General features: G+C 46.0%; 1 long non-coding RNA gene across 1 annotated transcript in view; it reads right to left on the bottom strand.

Annotated features, from left to right (window-relative positions):
- Window positions 1-8,172: 8,172 nt before the first annotated feature.
- LOC134981008 (uncharacterized) overlaps window positions 8,173-22,936 on the bottom strand; it is a 37,941-nt gene continuing 23,177 nt past the window's right edge. Inside the window, exon 2 of the long non-coding RNA XR_010190501.1 lies at window positions 8,173-11,242. This is a non-coding gene — a long non-coding RNA (uncharacterized LOC134981008). The remainder of the gene's footprint in view (window positions 11,243-22,936) is intronic.

Genomic DNA, 22,936 nt, shown 5'->3' with positions numbered 1-22,936 from the left:
TGACAGATAAGAACCACTTAGCTCATCTAGTCTGCACCTTTATTTTTATCCTTTAGGTAACCCCAACCCTATTTGATCCTCAGTTCTTTGTAGGGGTATTCATTCATATGCCTATCCCAAGCATGTTTAAATAGCTCTATTAAAATGTACTAAACCTTGGAGAGTGATGAAGCAGAGAGAGATAAAGTACCAAGCAATCAGCTCCTAACTGTCATGTTACAGGCTGTGTTTGACAAATGGCAGTAAGGAGCTGCTTGGTTTGTACTGTGGGTCTCATTCATGTTTGTACACAAATGCAATTGCAATTTTCTAAGCTGCGGAATTGCAAATGTTAGCAAGTGAAGGTGGCGCCCAAAAAACAAAAAACAAACATTGCGTACACATTTGCAGCTCACATGCAAAAACAAGGAACATCGAGGTTAATGGCAGCACTATCGCTACACAGACTGGACACAGCAGTAGTGACTCGGACGCCATGTTTTTGCACAAACGAGCTCGCAGCTGACAGCAGATACATGCCCTAAATAACGGCCATGACACGTTGGTGTTCTCCCAAACTCCCTGCTAACACCCTCGAATGGTCACTTTATGGCGGTCACTTTGCAGTGATATCCTCATTGTTAGGGGGATCACAGCAGGACCCTGACGAATGCACATTGTGATCATGGCACATACGCAGTCTGCCGATAACCGTTCTGTCGCGTGATGATCGCCCATTGCATGCAAACATGAATTAGGCCCTTTTATCTATTTACATATATATTTACACTTACTCTCCAGTGCTGCTTAGTACATCTACCCCCTTTGTCTTACTGTGGTACCCTGTGACTAGGTGCGCCTGCAACTCATTTGCCACGGGGCACGCGCATGTTCTCAGTATACAGGTTCATACAATTATAAAGAACAACAATCTGTCACAACCCTTTAACAATTTTAGTTGAAACCTTGTAACAAAGGAAATATATTACTATAAGGTATACTCAAGGGCGTCGGAATGTGGCTTGCCCACCCAAATATGACAGAGACAAAGGTGCGGGGGAGCGCTTACCTCCACAGATGGCATCTCCTTTAAAAACAGTCTGCTACTGCAGGGTGCTGTGTCGTCCTCCTATCTTCAGTTCTGTCCTAGCCAGCTGTATCTCCTTCACAGTTGCATTACTGGGAGGAGGCATGGCTATGGTCCCGGGATGTCCCAGCCTGGCCACGCCTCCTATCAGTAATGCATTTGTGAAGGAGAGACAGCCGGATCAGACAGAACAGAAAATAGGAGGAGGACACAGCACCCTGCAGTAGCAGACTGTTTTAAAAAGGTGATGCCACCCGCATGGATCTGGAGATAAGCGCTCATCCGTCCTGGGGTGGGGGGCTAAAAAGGGAGAGGATTCAGACACCATGGGGGCACCAAAATCATTTTTTTCTGCAGCAGGTTACATTGGTTTCCACAGGTGAAGAGTGGATCTTGATCCAGAGGCACCAACAGGGATCCTCAAGCAGCATTCGTGGATGCACTGGCAATTCCATGGAACTTTTGGCTGCCCTACGTGTTCCTTCCAGTGTCACTCCTGTCCAGGGTCATGCAGAAGTTCAAACAAGAAGGATGATTTCTACTTCTAGTCACTTCAGCATGGCCCAGATGGCATTGGTTCTCATACCAGCAGGGTCTATCAACAGAGTCCTCTTCTACGCCATCAGCACCCAGACTTCCTCGTACAGGGCCCTTGTCTTTTTCCAGAACTTTCCAGGCTGGCTTTGACCACGTGGCTCTTGAGGCATCACTCCTGAGAGCCAAAGGATTCTTTGAGATGGTCATCCAACTATGTTAAAAGCCCGCAAACTGGCATCTGCTTTATTACAGGGTCTGGAATTCTTACTTCACCTGGTGTGCTGATAAAAATTATGATGCATACAGATTCAGAACTTCCAGAATTCAGGCTTTTCTGCAAAGAGTCCTGGACTTAGGCCTTCATCTTGCCTTCCTTAAGGTTCACATATCTTCCTTGTCGGTGTGGTTTCAGAGACAAATTGCATCTATATCTGACGTTCATACAGTCACTCAGGGTGTCTTATGTATGTCCCTCCTGTGGCTCCATGGGATCTGTCTGTTGTCCTGAATGCCCTGCAAGAGTCTTCATTTGAACCTCTTGAGATGGTGGACCTTAAATGGCTCACGGGCATGGTCTTGTTTTTAATGGCTATTGCCTCTGCAAGAAGGGTGCCAGACTTAGGTGCATTGTCCTGTCATCCACCCTTTCTAATATTTCATCGTGACCGGGCAGTTCTTAGAACTCGCCCAGGTTATTTACCTAAGGTGGTGTCATCTTTTCACCTTAACCAAGAGATTGTGGTTCCGGCTTTTATCTCTTCTGATTTGTTCTCCAAAGAGCTGTCTTTGGATGTGGTACGGGCTCTCTGTATATATGTGGAGAGGGCTGCCTCTATCAGGAGGTCAGATTCCCTTTTTGTTTTGTTTGGTTTTCAGAAACGTGGCTGGCCTGCGAATAAGCAAACCTTAGCCAGATGGATTACAATGGTGATTGCACAAGTTTACGCACAGGCTGGTCTCCAAGCTCCTGCTGATATTAATGCCCATTCTATTCGGTCTGTTGGATCTTCTTGGGCGGCCCGCCATGGTGCGTCCGCAGAACAATTGTGCAAGGAAGCTACGTGGTTCTCTGTTAACAAGTTTATTAGGCTCTATGCCTTTGATACTTCCACCTCCCAGGATGCTTCCTTTGGATGCTGGGTTCTCATACCCGCTAAGGCTCGTCCCCTCCCTTGAGGAACTGCTTCAGGACTTCACCGATGTTTCCCTGTGGAAACCAATGTAACCTACTGCAGAAAAGGAGAGTTATGGTAGACTTACCATTGTTAACTCTCTTTCTAAGAGGTACATTGGGTTCCACAGGGCACCCATCCTGACGCACCTAGCTTCTATGGATTTGTATAGCATTAGCCGCTGGCCCCTTCTCCTGTCGTGCGAATGTGGTTCTATGTGACTAACATCTCCTTCTCTCTTACCTGCTCCTGCATTGGACTGGTTAATGAAACTGAGCTCACAGTGCCTGGAGGCGGGGTTATAGAGGAGCTCCCAATGCATCCTGGGACAGCCTAAAGCTTTAGCCTGTTGGTACCTCTGGATCAAGATCCACTCTGCACCCCGATGTTTCCCTGTGGAACCCAATGTAACTTGCAAAAAGAGAGTTAACAATGGTAAGTCTACCATAACTCTCCTTTTTTCTACTCACCCCCCACCCCAACCTTAAAACATTCTGGCACCCCTGGGTATATTCCTTAAAAAAACTACAAACAACACCCCAAATTTGTATTATTTATACAGGTTAGTTAACCATCCCATATATAACAAACTTTACAATGTACGGTACAGTTAATATTTCACAAACCTATATACAATTAAACCTTGCATGCAGGATACGGCCAACATATCTATTGTGCACACAATGAAGTCAATTGATTGGACCGAGGTTAAAAGGTCCAAGCAGTTAGTTGTTGTAACTCTGTTTACTGCCAAGGACTGTGATGCCACTGATGATTGGGGCCATTTATCTCAATAATTACTCTGAGTACACTTGTGTTAGGAAAAATAAAATCAAAATTGTAGAGATTAACTTCTTTTTTAGTCCCACATTAAGTGAATCTATATATCTTTCTACACAGTATGTCAGGTTGTCTGCACTCAAACTCGCAGTTGATATCTGTGTCTTTGTATAAAAGAGATACTGTATGTCCGCTGAGAGCAGTATAACCTCTAACTCTATCTTTTAGTTAACAGATAGGGAATATCTCCTGCACAAGGTTTAGTACTGATGGGCTTCTGTTGTTTAAGAGAATTGGTGCCATTAGTTACTGTAGCATAGGTATTATATGGCACAGATAGGAATCTGAGCATGGAATAGGAATATATGGTAGGGGTCTTTCAAATTTGTGGTGATGAGAATTGGTCCTATTACGGTCTCTAGTTAGCCTTTTAAGTGGCCCCTGTAAATGAGGAGATTCCTTTGCACATTGGCCCTCATTCCGAGTTGATTGCTCGCTAGCTGCTTTTAGCAGCAGTGCAAACGCTAAGCCGCCCTCTGGGTGTGTATCTTAGCTTAGCAGAAGTGCAATCGAAAGGTTAGCAGAACAGTGCAGAATTTTTTCAAGCAGTTTCAGAGTAGCTGCAGACCTACTCCTACCTTGCGATCACTTCAGTCTATTTAGTTCCTGTTTTGACGTCACAAACACGCCCTGCGTCCGGCCAGCCACTCTCCCGTTTCCCCAGGCACACCTGCGTTTTTATCTGACATGCCTGCGTTTTTTAGCACACTCCCGGAAAACGGTCAGTTACCTCCCAGAAACGCCCCATTCCTGTCAATCACTCACCGATCAACAGAGCGACTGAAAAGAGTCGCTCGGCCTTGTGTGAAACTGCATCGTTTTTTGTGAAAGTACGTCGCGCGTGCGCACTGCGCCCCATACGCATGCGCAGAAATGCCGATTTTTAGCCAGATCGCTACGCTGTGAACAACGGCAGCTAGCGATCAACTCGGAATGACCCCCATTAAACGGTTAGTGTTGTGTTGGGTACCTTTAAGTTCAGCACCGGACAGCTCCCGAGTCTCCCACAGTCACAGCTCTCAAGTTTCAGCAGGCTGGGAGGCAGACTTCGGTGGTCATTCCGAGTTGTTCGCTAGCTGTTTTCGCTCGGAGCGCAGCAATTAGGCAAAAAGGCAGCACTTCTGCGCATGCGTATGCGGCGCAATGCGCATGCGTGAAGTACTTTCACAACAGCCGATGGTTTTTTACACAAGGTCTAGCGAAGCTTTTCAGTCGCACTGCTGTCCACAGAGTGATTGACAGGAAGGGGGAGTTTCTGGGTGTCAACTGACCGTTTTCAGGGAGTGTTCAAAAAACACAGGCGTGCCAGGGAAAACTCAGGCGTGGCTGGGAGAATGCAGGGCGTGTTTGTGACGTCAAAACAGGAACTGAATGGTCTGAAGTGATCGCAAGCGCTGAGTAGGTCTGAAGCTAACTGAAACTGCTCAAAAATAGTTTGTAGCTGCTCTGCGATCCTTTCGTTCGCACTTCTGCTAAGCTAAAATACACTTCCAAAGGGCGGCGGCTTAGCATTTGCATGGCTGCTAAAAGCAGCTAGCGAGCGAACGACTCGGAATGAGGGCCTTCGTCTCAATAGGGGTCATTCAGACCCGATCACACACAAGCTTTTTTTGCAGCGGTGCGATCGGGTATGAACTGCGCATGCATATGCTCCACAATGTGCAGGCGTGTCGGCCGCCGGCGATGGGGATCGCCGGACAGGACAGCGATGGATTTAATGAAGAAAGCGATCGCACCAGCGATTGCAAGAAGATTAACAGGAAGAGGCCATTTGTGGGTGTCAACCAACCGTTTCTAGGGAGTGTCCGGAAAAACGCAGGCGTGTCCAGCCGTTTGGAGGGAGGATTCCTGACGTCAGCTCCTGGCTGGATCATCGCATCGGCTGAGTAAGTCCTGAGCTGTTCAGAGACTGCACAAACATTTGTTTGTGCAGCTCTCTGCACAAGCGATCACACCCCTGCTCCCCTCCCCCTGTAGGTGGCAACTACCTGATCGCAGCACTGCAAAAAACCGCCATGACTGCACTGACTTCACTGTGACTGGGCGGTGACTTCCTAATGGAAGTCTTACCTGCCGTCACAGATACACAAGGCAGTCCCATTGGGAGGTGTTTCCTCCCTTCATGATTGCCAGACCGGGCTGCAATAAGCAGAGAGCTGGCTTCCTGTAGGATGTCACTTCCTGCCTTTCACGCAGCCCTGCAATCCCCGACACCTGTCGGATCCATTGCGCAGGTGCCAGGACCCAAGGCTCCAAGTCTGCTCTCTGGGCTGGTGACAGTGGCAACCCCCCTGCTTCTGATGACCACTGCAAGGTGGTCTGTAGCTCTATTCCCCCCCCCCCCCCCCCCAAGTGTTCTTCCACTTGCAGTTTTTACAGAGCTCTTCCAGATTACACTGCAACACTCCTTTTTTTTTTACAACCTTTCCGATGTTGACATTTTCTAAATGAAAATGTTCTGCATTTTAACAATATTGGCTTCATAACTGTTGGCATCGTGTTATCAACATTATAAATGCCAATATTGTTTCTGTCGACCTTTTGACTACATCACCCTGGTAATATAGAGCAGGTGGCAGTGTAGCATGGGGTGTAGGGCTGAAAGCATCTTGTTATCTTGTTTTGGATAGTCCAGTTACAGTATAGTATTGATGGCAGCACAGTGTGGGCTACAAGGGTGATATCTTGTACAGGGGGATTTGTGGGTTGTTTTACAGTGTAATTGGAATGGTGCAGGATACGTTTGCTGAATAATAGGATGTTGTATTGGGTATTGCGGTGTAGGTGGGATGTGAGCAGCGCCCACTTACCTTACCTACCTGTTATTACCCTGGCTTATTTTATATCTTGGTGCTATATTAATAAATGTTAAGATTACTATAACAAGCTGGTTGTATTGTTAACTGATAGAAACATCTTTCCCATAGATTGAAATCTACTCTTCAGTACGTCATTGCCCCAAAGACTTTAGCGCATGGCAGTAGAATCTTATACTTAGTGGAACCCAATGGCACAAACAGAGATATGATATAGGACAGTAATAAGTGGCAGACTCACAGATATCTGTAGAGTAAGCCAGAGACCCGGTACAGGTCTCATCAGGAAAACAGCCCATCCAAGGGTCCCAGATGGCAAACAGAGAAGTCTGTATGTATCCAGCCACAGGGACAAGGCAGGAGCATATAGAGATAATGGCTCATATACTGACAAATGATGACAAATAATAGCTCATATACTGACAAAATGTCATGTCAGGGATGTTAGAGTAGTATAATGTGTGGGGTATTACAGTGGTGGTATAATACAGATGTTAGGATGGCAGAATGGTGTGTGGAGTATTACAGTGGTGGTATAATACGGAATGTTGGTATAGCAGAATGGTGTGTGGGGTATTACAGTGGTAGTATAATACAGAATGTTAGGATGTCAGAATGGTGTGTGGGGTATTACAGTGGTGGTATAATATGGGATGTTAGAGTAGTATAGTGTGTGGGGTATTACAGTGGTGGTATAATATGGGATGTTGGGGAGGTATAGTATGGTGTGTGGGATATTACAGTGGTAGTATAATATAGGATGTTGGGGAGGTATAGTATGGTGTGTGGGGTATTACAGTGGTGGTATAATATAGGATGTTGGGGAGGTATAGTATGGTGTGTGGGGTATTACAGTGGTGCTATAATATAGGATGTTGGGGAGGTATAGTATGGTGTGGTGGTATAATATGGGATGTTAGAGTAGTATAGTGTGTGGGGTATTACAGTGGTGGTGTAATATGCGATGTTGGGGAGGTATAGTATGGTGTGTGGGGTATTACAGTGGTGGTATAACATGGGATGTTAGAGTAGTATAGTGTGTAGGGTATTACAGTGGTGGTGTAATATGCGATGTTGGGGAGGTATAGTATGGTGTGTGGGGTATTACAGTGGTGGTATAACATGGGATGTTAGAGTAGTATAGTGTGTAGGGTATTACAGTGGTGGTGTAATATGCGATGTTGGGGAGGTATAGTATGGTGTGTGGGGTATTACAGTGGTGCTATAATATAGGATGTTGGGGAGGTATAGTATGGTGTGGTGGTATAATATGGGATGTTAGAGTAGTATAGTGTGTGGGGTATTACAGTGGTGGTGTAATATACGATGTTGGGGAGGTATAGTATGGTGTGTGGGGTATTACAGTGGTGGTATAACATGGGATGTTAGAGTAGTATAGTGTGTGGGGTATTACAGTGGTGGTATAATAGGGGATGTTGGGGAGGTATAGTATGGTGTGTGGGGTATTACAGTGGTGGTATAATACAGAATGTTAGGATGGTAGAATGGTGGGTGGGGTATTACAGTGGTGGTATAATATAGGATGTTGGGGAGGTATAGTATGGTGTGTGGGGTATTACAGTGGTGGTATAATATGGGATGTTGGGGAGGTATAGTATGGTGTGTGGGGTATTACAGTGGTGGTATAATATGGGATGTTAGAGTAGTATAGTGATGTTGGGGAGGTATAGTATGGTGTGTGGGGTATTACAGTGGTGGTGTAATATGTGATGTTGGGGAGGTATAGTATGGTGTGTGGGGTATTACAGTGGTGGTATAATATGGGATGTTAGAGTAGTATAGTGTGTGGGGTATTACAGTGGTGGTGTAATATGCGATGTTGGGGAGGTATAGTATGGTGTGTGGGGTATTACAGTGGTGGTATAACATGGGATGTTAGAGTAGTATAGTGTGTAGGGTATTACAGTGGTGGTGTAATATGCGATGTTGGGGAGGTATAGTATGGTGTGTGGGGTATTACAGTGGTGGTATAACATGGGATGTTAGAGTAGTATAGTGTGTGGGGTATTACAGTGGTGGTATAATAGGGGATGTTGGGGAGGTATAGTATGGTGTGTGGGGTATTACAGTGGTGGTATAATACAGAATGTTAGGATGGTAGAATGGTGGGTGGGGTATTACAGTGGTGGTATAATATAGGATGTTGGGGAGGTATAGTATGGTGTGTGGGGTATTACAGTGGTGGTATAATATGGGATGTTGGGGAGGTATAGTATGGTGTGTGGGGTATTACAGTGGTGGTATAATATGGGATGTTAGAGTAGTATAGTGATGTTGGGGAGGTATAGTATGGTGTGTGGGGTATTACAGTGGTGGTGTAATATGTGATGTTGGGGAGGTATAGTATGGTGTGTGGGGTATTACAGTGGTGGTATAATATGGGATGTTAGAGTAGTATAGTGTGTGGGGTATTACAGTGGTGGTGTAATATGCGATGTTGGGGAGGTATAGTATGGTGTGTGGGGTATTACAGTGGTGGTATAACATGGGATGTTAGAGTAGTATAGTGTGTAGGGTATTACAGTGGTGGTGTAATATGCGATGTTGGGGAGGTATAGTATGGTGTGTGGGGTATTACAGTGGTGGTATAACATGGGATGTTAGAGTAGTATAGTGTGTAGGGTATTACAGTGGTGGTGTAATATGTGATGTTGGGGAGGTATAGTATGGTGTGTGGGGTATTACAGTGGTGGTATAACATGGGATGTTAGAGTAGTATAGTGTGTAGGGTATTACAATGGTAATGTTTGTACAGCGCACTGTTAGGTCCAGCAATTTCATAACTAGATAATAAAACAGAATTTGTGATCAGCCTTCAATATAGCTATGACATGAGCAGCCACAGATGAGCCCGAGGAGTCACTATCAGGTCGGAGGGGAAGGAATGAGAAGTTTTCAGTCTTGTTTGTTCCTCTTTATGCAGTCGAGTGGTTTCCTTGGCAGGAGCAGACTGTGCAAGCAATGAATTTATTACAGCTGGGAGATGGATGACACACGTACTGTATGTATACATTCCCATGACAGCCTTATTATGCGTATTAATCAAATTCACAGGTCTGCTTACATCAGGCTGCTGTCACCTTCTCTGCTGTGTAAGAACAAAAGGAGTGTTTATATCTGTATAAATGTGCCATTTCTGCTCCGGTATAAATGCGTGTGAACCTGGAGAATTATACAGTATATTATGTAGACATTTAGGGGGACATTTACTAAGCAGTGATAAGAGTGGAGAAGTGAGTCAGTGGAGAAGTGCCCATGGCAACCAATCAGCACTGAAGTAACATCTATAATTTGCATACTACAAAATTATACAGAGCTGCTGATTGGTTGATGGGGCAACTTCTCCACTGACTCACTTCTCCGCTCTTATCACTGCTTAGTAAATGTCCCCCTTAGACAGTAGACTGAAAACAGACATACTGTACATACTTGAACTTTTATTTAACTGGGAATAAATTCAACCTGTGAATCATCTTTCTGACTTATTCTCTTCTTTATTAATAATATGACGTCCTTTAACTACTAAATTGTGCAATGCATATTGGAAATGATACCTTATCGTCTGATGCAGACCCTGACGCTAGGAAAACAACGGGCATAAGTGCTCAATGTTTTACTTATGCACATGTCTAAGACAGACTGGGCTTAATTCAGACCTGATCATTGTGCTGCAAATGACACTGTCCTGCTATCAGATAGTCGCCGCCCAGGGGGAGTTGAAAATTTGCCCTGTGCAAGTGTGCCATTGCATGTGTGTGCTGTGTGAAAATTCCCCTCAGTCAGCGGACAGCTGCAAAACCATTCGCACCACTCTCACAATCAAATGTTTTTACCATTCTGTACAGTCTGTGTCCAGCCCAAGACTGACTCCTAGAGTGCAATACAAACAGGCTGATCGGGGCCAGAGCTGACGTCACACACCCGCCCTGAAATCGCTTGGAAATGCCCGCGTTTTTCCAGACTCTCTCAGAAAATGGTCATTTACCACCCACAAATGTCCTCTTCCTGTCAATCACCTTCAGAACGGCCGTGTGATCGAAATGTTTGCACCATCCTGTCGCTGTTTGGCGATGCGCGTATGCATTGCAGTGGACGTGCATGTGCAGTAGTTCGATAATTGCCCGCTGTGCGTTTTCGCGATCAGGTATGAATCGGGCCCAGTGTGCATATGTTCTGATGGTCATTGCTGGAACTGTATGGACGATTCCGATATTCATTCCTGGATGGTGTCAAAGGTTTATCTTGACTTGGTGAGTGTGTTGGGGACATGCCGATATCAGGGACTGTGCCAGACGTTCATCTGACCCCGGCAACCAAATTCCGGTGGACATTCTGACCAATATTAGGGTTTTTCAGAAGTCTGATGGTGGCTTGATGTCCATTCCATGATGCGCATATGCGTGGCTGGTGGCAGATTAGAGCTGCAGTCTATGCGAAAGCCCCATCTGCCACAAACACAAATCCCAGGCCATTCTTTGTTTGCTCCACAGGCGGCAGATGAATGGAGTTGGTGGTGAGCCTATCACAGAAGCGCGTATTTTTCAAGGATCCACCATCCGAGCAATGACCATTTTTCCCAACATCCAGGAAAATAAATTCATAGTTGCATTGACCATCACCATGAGAACAATGCTAAAGTAGCCTTTATAATAGAAGTAGTCCGACCCACTGTTGGTGGGTTTGGTGATGCGCACATGTTTCCCGTCTATTGCATCACCACAGTTTGGGAAATTCCACCGCCTGTCAAAGTCCTCTGCAATAGCTTTCCATTCTTCCACACTTGTAGGGAACTGTAAAAGAAAAAAAAATGATTGAATATTTACTAAATATGTTTTTTTTACCCTACAGACAACTGAAGACCTCAGCCGTACCCCTGACCTCAACAACACATCACCAGAGGAACCAAAATCTCCACAGCTACAGGGTTCCAGGAAAAAGCCACGGAAAACAAATTTGTGGAAGACCAGCTACTATTGGAGGCCCGTTCACAGCTGCTCCGGAAACCTGATGAATTTGATGACTTTGCGTCATATGTTAGCAAAACCATGCGTAAGGTTTCCGAGCAGCAGCAAGTAGAGTGGCAGCGCCTGATGTCACAGGTTTTGGACAAAATACTCACAGGACAACTGACACCAGAGTGGAACGTTTATGGGCCAGAACCTCAAGCACCTGCTCCTCATCTCCAATTTACCTTCAGTTCACCACCCACCTACTCTTCCTCCAGTACCCATCCTCCTCCGCATCCCAGCTTCCATTCCAGTTATCCACAACCGCAGACCCCATTCACCTACTCCACTTTCCATCCTCCTCAAACCCCCCCTCATCAAACCAGCCACCCTTCCCATTATCGTCAACCCCCACCCCCATCCACCCACCCTTCCCCCACTAACTAATCTCCTCCTCAACCCAGCTTCCCTTCCAAAGCCAGCCACACATCCCCTCCACAATTTTGACCTCCTTGATGTCATAGGGGGGACAAGAGGAGGTGGAGGAGACAAGTCTCTTTCAAATTTAGGGTGATTCTCATTTACTGCTGTCCTTGTTATACATACCAACAGATGTGGTGCATTCTGATACTAAGGTGAGTGTCAACGCTTTCAGGCGAACAATGCACACATGCTGCTAGGACAGGTTGATGGTACCAGGGACCCATCTTCCTGCACCAAGTTGCATGTGTGCATTGTGTCCCTGGCACCAGTGACGCTCAACACCGCAGTATCAGAATGCACCACATCTGTTGGTATATATAAAATAGGAACAAAGGGTGCAGGTGCACCATACACCATTAAAATTATTATAACCATAATATAATATTTGAGGTTCTTAGCATATATTGGCCAGTATATGAGCCTGCCCACCTGCTTCACGGTGACCTCATTGGACAGGTCCCTAACACTATAGGGGTACACCTCCGGGACGCAGAGCACCCACAGACCACCCCAGCCAAACCACCCCAGGGCATCACACAGAAAAAAGGATAGGAGTGAAAGATCAGTGTTAAGCAAATGAAAGAGGCTGCTGAATGTAAAAGAAAAGAAGAGGACAGCAGTAAAGTGTTAGAATGTGAAGTTTAGCTGAGCAGTGTTAGAAGTGTAAAAAATATGTGAAAAAAGCTACATAAATATAAAACAAACACAATGGGGTATATTTACTAAGGTCCCGATTTTGACCGAGATGGTGTTTTTTCTTCAAAGTGTCATCTCGGGAATTTACTAAACTCAAATCACGGCAGTGATGGGGGCATTCATATTTTTTTGGAAGTCCTAGGAAAAAATTACGAATGAATACACCATCGGTCAAATACGCCTGGAATTTGGTAGAAATCGGTCATTTACTAAAAAGTGCAAATCACAAACACTGCCGACAATAGCCAAACACTGCCGTGATAAAATACAAATCGTGAAAAAGTGCTAAAAAAAACAGACTTGCTTTTTTTTACCGTGTTCGGATAGGCATGCACAGATCCATGAGATCCGTGCATGTTTTTCAGTGGGAAGGGGTGGGAAAGTGTTATTTTTTCCCCAAAAAAATGCGTGGGGTCCCCCCTCCTAAGCAATACCAGCCTCGGGCTCTTTGAGCCGGCCCTGGTTGTAAAAATATGGGGGAAAAAGTGACAGGGGTTCCCCCATATTTAAACAACCAGCACCAGGCTCTGCGCCTGGTCCTGGTTCCAAAAATACGGGGGACAAAAAGCGTAGGGGTCCCCCGTATTTCTGAAACCAGCACCGGGCTCCACTAGCCAGATACATAATGCCACAGCCGGGGGACACTTTTATATTGGTCCCTGCTGCCCTGGCATTACATACCCAACTAGTCACCCCTGGCTGGGGTACCCTGGAGGAGTGGGGACCCCTTCAATCAAGGGGTCCCCCCCTCAAGCCACCCAATGGCCAGGGGTGAAGCCCGAGGCTGTCCCCCCCATCCAAGGGCTGCGGATGGGGGGCTGATAGCCTTTTTGTCAAAAATTTAATATTGTTTTTAGTAGCAGTACTACAAGTCCCAGCAAGCCTCCCCCGCAAGCTGGTACTTGGAGAACCACAAGTACCAGCATGCGGTGGAAAACCGGGCCCGCTGGTACCTGTAGTACTACTACTAAAAAAATACCCCAATAAAAACAGAAGACACACCTTGAAAGGTAAAGTTTAATACATACATCCACACCTCCATACACACATACTTACCTATGCTCACACGAGGGTCGGTCCTCTTCTCCATGTAGAATCCATGGGGTACCTGTTGGAAAAATTATACTCACAGAATCCAGTGTAGTTCGGTTCTCTTCTTTTCTATTTGTAATCCACGTACTTTGCAAAATATAAAAACGGATACACGACCACGCACTGAAAGGGGCCCCACGTTTTCACATGGGACCCATTTCCCCGACTGCCAGGAACCCCCCCTGACTTCTGTCTAAGAGGGTTCCTTCAGCCAATCAGGGAGCGCCACGTTGTGGCACCCTCCTGATTGGCTGTGTGCTCCTGTAGTGTATGTCAGGCAGCACACGGCAGTGTTACAATGTAGCACCTATGCGCTCCATTGTAACCAATGGTGGGAACTTTGTGGTCAGCGGTTGACCGAAAGTAACCTCACCGCTGACCACAAAGTTCCCTCCATTGGTTACAATGGAGCGCATAGGCGCTACATTGTAACATTGCCGTGTGCTGCCTGACATACACTACAGGAGCACACAGCCAATCAGGAGAGTGCCACAACGTGGCGCTCCCTGATTGGCTGAAGGAACCCTCTTAGACAGAAGTCAGGGGGGGTTCCTGGCAGTCGGGGAAAGGGGTCCCATGTGAAAACATGGGGCCCCTTTCAGTGCGTGGTCGTGTATCCGTTTTTTTATTTTGCAAAGTACGTGGATTACAAATAGAAAAGAAGAGGACCGAACTACACTGGATTATGTGAGTATAATTTTTCCAACATGTACCCCATGGATTCTACATGGAGAAGAGGACCGACCCTCATGTGAACATAGGTAAGTATGTGTGTATGGAGGTGTGGATGTATGTATTAAACTTTTACTTTCAAGGTGTGTGTCTTCTGTTTTTATTGGGGTATTTTTTTAGTAGTAGTACTACAGGTACCAGCGGGCCCGGTTTTCCACCGCATGCTGGTACTTGTGGTTCTCCAAGTACCAGCTTGCGGGGGAGGCTTGCTGGGACTTGTAGTACTGCTACAAAAAACAATATTCAATTTTTGACAAAAAGGCTATCAGCCTTCCATCCGCAGCCCTTGGATGGGGGGGACAGCCTCGGGCTTCACCCCTGGCCCTTGGGTGGCTGGAGGGGAGGGACCCCTTGATTGAAGGGGTCCCCACTCCTCCAGGGTACCCCGCCAGGGGTGACTAGTTGGGTGTGTAATGCCAGGGCCGCAGGGACCAATATAAAAGTGTCCCCCGGCTGTGGCATTATGTATCTGGCTAGTGGAGCCCGGTGCTGGTTTCAGAAATACGGGGGACCCCTACGCTTTTAGTCCCCCGTATTTTTGGAACCAGGACCAGGCGCAGAGCCCGGTGCTGGTTGTTTAAATATGGGGGAACCCCTGTCACTTTTTTCCCCATATTTTTACAACCAGGACCGGCTCAAAGAGCCCGAGGCTGGTTTTGCTTAGGAGGGTGGACTCCACGCATTTTTTTTCAAGATTTTAACAATGATTTATTTTTTGATAAAGGTGCACAATGAAGCCCAGCACGGATCTCACAGATCCGGCCGAGATTCATTGTGTTAAAGTCTGCAGTGTTTTACAAGTCACTCACGTAAAACACTGCAAAAAAATACGAATGACATCGACATCGGTAAATACGAAAATGCAGAATACGACAGCTTAGTAAATTAGTCGTAATAAGGCCCTCATTCCGAGTTGTTCGCTCGGTATTTTTCATCGCATCGCAATGAAAATCCGCTTAGTACGCATGCGCAATGTTCGCACTGCGACTGCGCCAAGTAACTTTGCTATGTAGAAAGTAATTTTACTCACGGCTTTTTCATCGCTCCGGCGATCGTAATGTGATTGACAGGAAATGGGTGTTACTGGGCGGAAACACGGCGTTTCAGGGGCGTGTGGCTGAAAACGCTACCGTTTCCGGAAAAAACGCAGGAGTGGCCGGAGAAACGGTGGGAGTGCCTGGGCGAACGCTGGGTGTGTTTGTGACGTCAACCAGGAACGACAAGCACTGAACTGATCGCACATGCAGAGTAAGTCTGGAGCTACTCTGAAACTGCTAAGTAGTTAGTAATCGCAATATTGCGAATACATCGGTCGCAATTTTAAGAAGCTAAGATTCACTCCCAGTAGGCGGCGGCTTAGCGTGTGTAACTCTGCTAAATTCGCCTTGCGACCGATCAACTCGGAATGAGGGCCTAAATTCAAAAAGTTGCAACTTTACACTTTCGATGTCATTCGTGATTGAATTTAACCTCAATCGGGAAAATACGAATTTTAGTAAATATACCCCAATGTGATATAAGTGTTAAATGTAAATGTAAGGTGGTGATGCCCCAAGGTGGCCCAGCCAGAGCAATACAGGGAGCTCCACGCCCCAAAAGCTCACCCCCAAACTGACTTTGTATATAATTAAAAGGATTATACCTATGTCTTTTGTGCAGTCAGAATGTGCTGGTTCCCTGTTTAAAAGCCTGAGAGGCAGTGGGTGGGGTGCTAATCCAGAGATGAGGGCTGTCCCAATCCCTCAGGTGTGTATACACACACATAATATAGACTATATGGAAACGGGGCCTGGACTGCACACCCTAGCTTATTATAATGGGCTGTGCTACCTTGCTGGGACTAAGTACTGTAATACTACAACATAGGAACAAAGGGTGCAGGTGCACCATACACCATTAAAATTATTATAACCATAATATAATATTTGAGGTTCTTGGCATATATTGGCCAGTATATGAGCCTGCCCACCTGTATATATAAAATTCCTGTTGCCCTGGTATATACTGTGATAGATCTGGTGCACTATGATATACAGTGTTTTATTGGCGCCGCTTTTAGGTGGACAATGCACACATGCAGCTTGGGTCAGGTTGATGGTGCCGGCGAGCCTGAAGCCGGGCCGACCTGCATGTGTGCATTGTGCCCCTGAAAGCGCTACCACTCAAATATCACTGTATATCATACTGCACCATGTTTATATTCAAAATTAAAATTTGAAGAAACATTAATATAAAGTTCTAGTGTTTGAAAAAATTCAGCTATGTTGGCCGCATATTACTAAAATACTCATGTTTATATATAAATATTAGAGATGTGCACCGGACATTTTTCGGGTTTTGTGTTTTGGTTTTGGATTCGGTTCCGCGGCCGTGTTTTGGATTTGGACGTGTTTTGGCAAAACCTCCCTGAAAACTTTTTGGCGGATTCGGGTGTGTTTTGGATTCAGGTGTTTTTTTACAAAAACCCCTCAAAAACAGCTTAAATCATAGAATTCGGGGGTAATTTTGATCCTATAGTATTATTAACCTCAATAACCACAATTTCCACTCATTTCCAGTCTATTCTGAACACCGAACACCTCACAATACTATTTTTAGTCCTCAAATTTGCACCAAGGTCGCTGGATGACTAAGCTAAGCGAACCAAGAGGGCGGCACAAACACCTGGCCCATCTAGGAGTGGCACTGCAGTGTCAGACAGGATGGCACTTAAAAAAATTGGCCCCAAACAGCACATGATGCAAAGAAAAGAGAAAAAGAGGTGCACTGTGGTCGCTGGACGGCTAAGCTAAGCAACACAAACACCTCAATATCACAGGAATTATTCGTTCTAATCAATGGTATTATTGGTCCAAATCACTGGAAGAAAATGACAAAATCAGTGGAATTATTCGTTCTAATCAATGGTATTGAAGTTATCGATTCTTTTTTTTTATTTTCCCCTATTTTTAATTTTCTCCTGCATAGCCCAGTAAAATGTTGCAATGTTAAGTATTGACTTGTGCCTTCTGTGGGTCCACTTCTTCACCAAACCCAGCCAAATCTCATCCTAACCCTCTGTTCCACGTTCTCTATGTACCCCATCTGTGTCACCCATGTCTGTCTACCCCTCCCCTTTAGATTGTAAGCTCTCACGAGCAGGGCCCTCTTCCCTCATGTGCTTATCCTTTGTCTTACTTTAATAATCTTCAATAGAGATGAGCGGGTTCGGTTTCTCTGAATCCGAACCCGCCAGAACTTCATGTTTTTTTTCACGGGTCCGAGCGACTCGGATCTTCCAGCCTTGCTCGGTTAACCCGAGCGCGCCCGAACGTCATCATGACGCTGTCGGATTCTCGCGAGGCTCGGATTCTATCGCGAGACTCGGATTCTATATAAGGAGCCGCGCGTCGCCGCCATTTTCACACGTGCATTGAGATTGATAGGGAGAGGACGTGGCTGGCGTCCTCTCCATTTAGATTATAAGAGACTGAGAGAGATTTACTGGAGCTGACTAGGAGGAGTACTGTTACTGTAGAAGTGTAGAGACTGAGTGGAGAGAGTTTACTAGTGAGGACAGTGCAGTTTACTTTATAATCCGTTCTCTGCCTGAAAAAAGCGATACACAGCACACAGTGACTCAGTCACATACCATATCTGTGTGCACTGCTCAGGCTCAGGCCAGTGTGCTGCATCATCTATTATCTATATATAATATTATATATATCTGTCTGACTGCTCAGCTCACACAGCTTATAATTGTGGGGGAGACTGGGGAGCACTACTGCAGTGCCAGTTATAGGTTATAGCAGGAGCCAGGAGTACATAATATATTATATAGTGAGTGACCACCAGACACACAGTGCAGTTTATTTAATATATCCGTTCTCTGCCTGAAAAAAGCGATACACACAGTGACTCAGTCAGTCACATACCATATCTGTGTGCACTGCTCAGGCTCAGGCCAGTGTGCTGCATCATCTATTATCTATATATAATATTATATATATCTGTCTGACTGCTCAGCTCACACAGCTTATAATTGTGGGGGAGACTGGGGAGCACTACTGCAGTGCCAGTTATAGGTTATAGCAGGAGCCAGGAGTACATAATATATTATATAGTGAGTGACCACCAGACACACAGTGCAGTTTATTTAATATATCCGTTCTCTGCCTGAAAAAAGCGATACACACAGTGACTCAGTCAGTCACATACCATATCTGTGTGCACTGCTCAGGCTCAGGCCAGTGTGCTGCATCATCTATATATATATATTATATATCTGTCTGACTGCTCAGCTCACACAGCTTATAATTGTGGGGGAGACTGGGGAGCACTACTGCAGTGCCAGTTATAGGTTATAGCAGGAGCCAGGAGTACATAATATATTATATAGTGAGTGACCACCAGACACACAGTGCAGTTTATTTAATATATCCGTTCTCTGCCTGAAAAAAGCGATACACACAGTGACTCAGTCAGTCACATACCATATCTGTGTGCACTGCTCAGGCTCAGGCCAGTGTGCTGCATCATCTATATATATTATATATCTGTCTGACTGCTCAGCTCACACAGCTTATAATTGTGGGGGAGACTGGGGAGCACTACTGCAGTGCCAGTTATAGGTTATAGCAGGAGCCAGGAGAACATATTATATTAAAATTAAACAGTGCACACTTTTGCTGCAGGAGTGCCACTGCCAGTGTGACTGACCAGTGACCTGACCACACTGACCACCAGTATAGTTAGTAGTATACTTATATTGTGATTGCCTGAAAAAGTTAAACACTCGTCGTGTGACTTCACTTGTGTGTTTTTTTTTTTTTTATTCTATAAAAATAAAACTCATTCTGCTGACAGACAGTGTCCAGCAGGTCCGTCATTATATAATATATAATATATACCTGTCCGGCTGCAGTAGTGATATATATATATTTTTTATATCATTTATCATCCAGTCGCAGCAGACACAGTACGGTAGTTCACGGCTGTGGCTACCTCTGTGTCTCTGCACTCGGCAGGCAGTCCGTCCATAATTGTAATACCACCTAACCGTGGATTTTTTTCATTCTTCTTTATACATACATAGTTACATAGACATCTTCTCTTTATCAACCAGTCTATATTAGCTGCAGACACAGTACAGTACGGTAGTTCACGGCTGTGGCTACCTCTGTGTCTGCACTCGGCAGGCAGTCCGTCCATAATTGTATACCACCTAACCGTGGTTTTTTTTCATTCTTCTTTATACATACATAGTTACATAGACATCTTCTCTTTATCAACCAGTCTATATTAGCTGCAGACACAGTACAGTACGGTAGTTCACGGCTGTGGCTACCTCTGTGTCTGCAGTCGGCAGGCAGTCCATAATTGTATACTAGTATCCATCTCCATTGTTTACCTGAGGTGCCTTTTAGTTGTGCCTATTAAAATATGGAGAACAAAAATGTTGAGGTTCCAAAATTAGGGAAAGATCAAGATCCACTTCCACCTCGTGCTGAAGCTGCTGCCACTAGTCATGGCCGAGACGATGAAATGCCAGCAACGTCGTCTGCCAAGGCCGATGCCCAATGTCATAGTACAGAGCATGTCAAATCCAAAACACCAAATATCAGAAAAAAAAGGACTCCAAAACCTAAAATAAAATTGTCGGAGGAGAAGCGTAAACTTGCCAATATGCCATTTACCACACGGAGTGGCAAGGAACGGCTGAGGCCCTGGCCTATGTTCATGGCTAGTGGTTCAGCTTCACATGAGGATGGAAGCACTCAGCCTCTCGCTAGAAAAATGAAAAGACTCAAGCTGGAAAAAGCACAGCAAAGAACTGTGCGTTCTTCGAAATCCCAAATCCACAAGGAGAGTCCAATTGTGTCGGTTGCGATGCCTGACCTTCCCAACACTGGACGTGAAGAGCATGCGCCTTCCACCATTTGCACGCCCCCTGCAAGTGCTGGAAGGAGCACCCGCAGTCCAGTTCCTGATAGTCAGATTGAAGATGTCAGTGTTGAAGTACACCAGGATGAGGAGGATATGGGTGTTGCTGGCGCTGGGGAGGAAATTGACCAGGAGGATTCTGATGGTGAGGTGGTTTGTTTAAGTCAGGCACCCGGGGAGACACCTGTTGTCCGTGGGAGGAATATGGCCGTTGACATGCCAGGTGAAAATACCAAAAAAATCAGCTCTTCGGTGTGGAGGTATTTCACCAGAAATGCGGACAACAGGTGTCAAGCCGTGTGTTCCCTTTGTCAAGCTGTAATAAGTAGGGGTAAGGACGTTAACCACCTCGGAACATCCTCCCTTATACGTCACCTGCAGCGCATTCATAATAAGTCAGTGACAAGTTCAAAAACTTTGGGTGACAGCGGAAGCAGTCCACTGACCAGTAAATCCCTTCCTCTTGTAACCAAGCTCACGCAAACCACCCCACCAACTCCCTCAGTGTCAATTTCCTCCTTCCCCAGGAATGCCAATAGTCCTGCAGGCCATGTCACTGGCAATTCTGACGAGTCCTCTCCTGCCTGGGATTCCTCCGATGCATCCTTGCGTGTAACGCCTACTGCTGCTGGCGCTGCTGTTGTTGCCGCTGGGAGTCGATGGTCATCCCAGAGGGGAAGTCGTAAGCCCACTTGTACTACTTCCAGTAAGCAATTGACTGTTCAACAGTCCTTTGCGAGGAAGATGAAATATCACAGCAGTCATCCTACTGCAAAGCGGATAACTGAGGCCTTGACAACTATGTTGGTGTTAGACGTGCGTCCGGTATCCGCCGTTAGTTCACAGGGAACTAGACAATTTATTGAGGCAGTGTGCCCCCGTTACCAAATACCATCTAGGTTCCACTTCTCTAGGCAGGCGATACCGAGAATGTACACGGACGTCAGAAAAAGACTCACCAGTGTCCTAAAAAATGCAGTTGTACCCAATGTCCACTTAACCACGGACATGTGGACAAGTGGAGCAGGGCAGGGTCAGGACTATATGACTGTGACAGCCCACTGGGTAGATGTATGGACTCCCGCCGCAAGAACAGCAGCGGCGGCACCAGTAGCAGCATCTCGCAAACGCCAACTCTTTCCTAGGCAGGCTACGCTTTGTATCACCGCTTTCCAGAATACGCACACAGCTGAAAACCTCTTACGGCAACTGAGGAAGATCATCGCGGAATGGCTTACCCCAATTGGACTCTCCTGTGGATTTGTGGCATCGGACAACGCCAGCAATATTGTGTGTGCATTAAATATGGGCAAATTCCAGCACGTCCCATGTTTTGCACATACCTTGAATTTGGTGGTGCAGAATTTTTTAAAAAACGACAGGGGCGTGCAAGAGATGCTGTCGGTGGCCAGAAGAATTGCGGGACACTTTCGGCGTACAGGCACCACGTACAGAAGACTGGAGCACCACCAAAAACTACTGAACCTGCCCTGCCATCATCTGAAGCAAGAAGTGGTAACGAGGTGGAATTCAACCCTCTATATGCTTCAGAGGTTGGAGGAGCAGCAAAAGGCCATTCAAGCCTATACAATTGAGCACGATATAGGAGGTGGAATGCACCTGTCTCAAGTGCAGTGGAGAATGATTTCAACGTTGTGCAAGGTTCTGATGCCCTTTGAACTTGCCACACGTGAAGTCAGTTCAGACACTGCCAGCCTGAGTCAGGTCATTCCCCTCATCAGGCTTTTGCAGAAGAAGCTGGAGGCATTGAAGAAGGAGCTAAAAGGGAGCGATTCCGCTAGGCATGTGGGACTTGTGGATGCAGCCCTTAATTCGCTTAACAAGGATTCACGGGTGGTCAATCTGTTGAAATCAGAGCACTACATTTTGGCCACCGTGCTCGATCCTAGATTTAAAGCCTACCTTGGATCTCTCTTTCCGGCAGACACAAGTCTGCTGGGGTTGAAAGACCTGCTGGTGACAAAATTGTCAAGTCAAGCGGAACGCGACCTGTCAACATCTCCTCCTTCACATTCTCCCGCAACTGGGGGTGCGAGGAAAAGGCTCAGAATTCCGAGCCCACCCGCTGGCGGTGATGCAGGGCAGTCTGGAGCGACTGCTGATGCTGACATCTGGTCCGGACTGAAGGACCTGACAACGATTACGGACATGTCGTCTACTGTCACTGCATATGATTCTCTCAACATTGATAGAATGGTGGAGGATTATATGAGTGACCGCATCCAAGTAGGCACGTCACACAGTCCGTACTTATACTGGCAGGAAAAAGAGGCAATTTGGAGGCCCTTGCACAAACTGGCTTTATTCTACCTAAGTTGCCCTCCCACAAGTGTGTACTCCGAAAGAGTGTTTAGTGCCGCCGCTCACCTTGTCAGCAATCGGCGTACGAGGTTACATCCAGAAAATGTGGAGAAGATGATGTTCATTAAAATGAATTATAATCAATTCCTCCGCGGAGACATTGACCAGCAGCAATTGCCTCCACAAAGTACACAGGGAGCTGAGATGGTGGATTCCAGTGGGGACGAATTGATAATCTGTGAGGAGGGGGATGTACACGGTGATATATCGGAGGGTGAAGATGAGGTGGAC

This window comes from Pseudophryne corroboree, chromosome 12 (assembly GCF_028390025.1).
Source record: "Pseudophryne corroboree isolate aPseCor3 chromosome 12, aPseCor3.hap2, whole genome shotgun sequence".
Taxonomy (NCBI): domain Eukaryota; kingdom Metazoa; phylum Chordata; class Amphibia; order Anura; family Myobatrachidae; genus Pseudophryne; species Pseudophryne corroboree.
Note: the sequence above shows the minus strand (reverse complement) of the source record. Positions and strands in the feature narration are given on the sequence as shown.